This window comes from Galeopterus variegatus, unplaced genomic scaffold, assembly GCF_000696425.1.
Source record: "Galeopterus variegatus unplaced genomic scaffold, G_variegatus-3.0.2 Scaffold5953, whole genome shotgun sequence".
NCBI classification, from domain to species: Eukaryota; Metazoa; Chordata; class Mammalia; order Dermoptera; family Cynocephalidae; genus Galeopterus; species Galeopterus variegatus.
Window position 1 is genome coordinate 123,317 of NW_007732064.1, and position 3,768 is coordinate 127,084.

Here is a 3,768-nt window from a genome sequence, read left to right on the forward strand (position 1 = left end):
GGATCTAGAGCTTGAGAGTTATTATCCTTTGGTGGTGTACTTTCTTGATTTTTCATATTTCTGGTATCTTTCCTTTGATGTTTAGTCATTGTGGCAGGGGGTTTCACAGTCCACAGGTTTGACACTATTGACTGACTAAGATGTTGCTGTGGTTGCCAATCTGGTATGGTTACCTCAGTGACTGCTCAGTTGGCCACTAGTGCCTTGCATGTATGGTTGCCTCAGGTCTTGGGCCTCTCCGGGGAACCACCTCTCTGGTCAGCTTGGACTCTGCCGGGCTGCTGGATCACGGGGCAGGACCACAGGGTGTGTGGTCTCTGCTGAGCTTCCACCTCCTGTGCTGGACTTCTCCCTGTTCCGTGTGCTCTGGGCTGGGCTGCTGGGATGCACGGAGGCACTGCAGAGTGTGTGGTCTCTGCAAAGCTTCCCCTTCCTTTGCTGGATATCTCCCTGCTCCGTGTGGCCTAGGCCGGGCTTGGGATTGAGCCGGGTGGCAGCGGTGAAGCCTACCTGCTGCTGGATCGTGTGGCGGCCGACCCCCCACAAGGTGTGTGGACTCTACGGAGCTTCTATCTCCCCCGCTGGACGTCTCTGTGCTCCATACGCATTGGGCCGGGCTGCTGGATCGTGCGGCAGTGGTGTGGTCCCCATGGAGTTCCTGCCTCCCCTGCTGGACGTCTCCCTGCTCCTAGCACACCAGACCAGGCTGGGAATGGAGCCAGGTGCCTGTGGTGAAGCCTACCTGATGGATCATGCAGTGGCAGCCCCACAGGGTGCGTGGTTTCTGCGGAGCCTCCGCCTCCCCTCCCCTGTGCTCACTGGGCTGGGCTGGGAATGGAGCTGGGTGGCGGCGTGCAATGGCAGCCCCGCCGGGCATGTGGTCTCCGTGGAGCTTCTGCCTCCCCCGCTGGACGTCTCCCCATTCTGTATGCACTTGATGTTATGTTTTTATAGTTTTTATCAGTTGATTTGTGGGAGAGAGTGATGCTAGGGACCGTCTATTCCGCCATCTTGACCGGAAGTCTAAAACAACTCTATTAGTTTTGGAGGCTGGGAAATCCATGGTCCAGGAGGTGCATCCATTGAGGGCCTTCTGGGTGGGAATTCTCTACAGGGTCCTGTGGTGAAACAGGCAATCACAAGACAAGGGTGGCAAGAGCTCCAGCTTTGTCTATGTTTGACTCCTCTCTGCTGTCACTTAGAACAAGACATTTGATACTATAACCAAAAGAAATAATAAGATGTGAGAATTATAAAATTTCTTAAAAGAACACGGGGATCCTCCAGGAAGCAAATCATGTCAAAAGTTGCCAACAAGGGTTCATGACAGAAGAGTAGCCCCTAGGGCCGGTCCGGTGGTGCACTGGAGAGTGCGCCACTTGGGAACGCGGTGGCGCTCCTGCCGAGGGTTCGGATCCCGTGTGGAGACCGGTTCCTGCTCACTGGCTGAGCGCAGTGCGGGCGCAACACCGAGGGTTGCAATCCCGTTGCCGGTCAGTAAAAAAGACAAAAAGGAAAAAAAAAAAAAAAAAGAAGAGTAGCCCCTATTTCTCTCCTTCCCCAGTAATACTTGATACCTTTGAGGAAGCAGCCTTCACTCCTGGTTCTTAGTATACCATGGAAATTTTTTTCCAAGGGGGAAAAAAAAAAGAATTCCACTCCTTGTGGACTCATTTGAAGCTCCTCAGCAATCTTTTCCCAAGCATGAAAATTATGAAATGGACAACGATATCTCAGTCACTTCCAGGGAAAGGGCAGGACCATGACTGGCCTGCACTTCAACCCTTCCTTGGGACCGAGGCTTCTCTCTGCCTTGTCCAGTGCCTCTTGGAAGGAAGCCAGGCCAGGTCTTTGCTCCTCATGCCAGCTGGATGTGTGGAATCTGGTGAAAACATAATGAATACAACTTAAGTTTTCTCCACGAAAAATTTTAAAAGGCCCATTGCTCATCTTCCATGTCCTGGAAAAGTGACACTTGCTGTTCACTGCTGTCCAGTCTACTTTGAAATGAGGCCAGTGGTGGAAACAGCCACGCCTGGAGCTGGTGAGTCTGCGCTACCACCTGGTGTTTGCTATGGCTTCAGAGGACTCTTTGCTTCTATATGACACCCAGTGGCCTTTCCCTTTCTGTTACATATCTAATATACACTATGACATCCTGAGTGATATTTCATGGTCCAATGACGTGGCTTTCCTGGCCGTATCATCCATGGATGGCTATTGTTCATTTGTGACATTTGAGAAAGATGAACTTGGAATTCCTTTGAAAGGGAAGCCAGTTTTGAGCATGGGAACTTCTGAGACAGCAAAGAGAACCAAGAGTCAGATGCACCAAGGCTCTTCACCAGGACCCAGACCAGTAGAGGGAACCCCCACCAGCAGAATCCAAGACCCCAGCAGTCCCTGAACAATCCCTCCTCAGACCAGACAATCTCCAGCCCCAGAAGCAATCAAGGACACTCCCTTAATCACTCCCGGTGTCAAAAACTCCTTGCCAGGGCTGACAGAGGAGAAGACCCTGCAGCCCAGCAGTCAAAACACAAAAGCCCACCCATTCTGCAGGGTTACTCTGAACACGTTGCAAGCCTGGAGCAAGACAGTGCCACAGAAAATAAACTTAATACCCTTAAAGACAGATACTTCACCAAATTCTGTACCACTCAGCATAATTCCCAACTCTTCCACAGAAGAAATTCAGTCAGAGATGTCTGTAGACTCTCAGGGCAGTCATCCAGAGCTGAAAAGCCCAGACTCGGTGAAAACAATGGAAGCACCCAAAGTCTAGACCCTTGATGGGACCTCGACGTCTTCTTGAATGCCTGCCAGGTCTGGGAGTCCCCCATGAGCAGGGTGGAAGTTGAGGCCAAAGACAGATGCCCGAGGCCAGTGGCAACCTACAGAGCAGAACAGACATCATAAATTGATTTCTGTAACAGAAGATATGCATGTACTGACTTTTCTCCAGAAATATGTATACTCTTGTGTTCAGTATCCATCTTAACTTGGGAATATGAATATTTTAATAGACTCAAATCTTTTTGATGAGTTTCTGAAACTGGAGCAGTTCAACATTATCTAGTGTGAAAATCAGTAAATCCTTCCTCAAACTACTCACGAAAGTACAGACACTTTATGGGAGGACTACTTTGAAAGTTAGGATTAGTAAGAGGAAAAAGTAATTTGAAAAGGTTTATTCTGTTGAATTTTACAGTGTTTGAAGAGTTTGTTAGATTTAGCTTTTAATTAATTGATCAATTAAACTTTGGCAGTTGGTTAAAAAAAAAAAGAAAGTATGTCTTGTTTAGTTCATGGACAATGAAGGGCTCTTCTTCCATGCTCCAAAATTCAGATAGAAGAACCTGATTTTTTTCTTGAGTTTTCCAAATCACGCAGGGATTCCTGAGAGTGTCTGAGCACCAGTCACTATAGTAAGAAAAGGTGCTTTCTTCATTGAATGGATTCCCTCCTGTGTTTTGATTTAGTTCAAAGCATAAATTCTGTATCATTTCATGTGGATGGTGGTTTCAATGTCGGTTCAGTTTTCAGTGCCTTTGGTATGCTTCTTTGGATTCATCCTGCACATGTGCTGCTCTTGAGTTAGAGACTTGGCACAAAATGGATACTAGAAGCATTTTTTCACTCATTTAAACTTTTTAATACAGTTCATTTGAAGCTTAATAATATGGAAGTATTGAGTTTAGAAAGTCTTCATGTTAAAAAAAAAATGCTATGCATATCAACCTTATCCTGCACTTACTGATATGTTTC

At 47.5% G+C, this 3,768-nt stretch overlaps 1 pseudogene; it reads left to right on the forward strand.

The window, feature by feature from the left end:
• The first annotated feature begins 1,590 nt into the window (after positions 1-1,590).
• LOC103605643 lies at positions 1,591-2,793 on the forward strand (annotated as a pseudogene).
• The last annotated feature ends 975 nt before the right edge of the window (positions 2,794-3,768 follow it).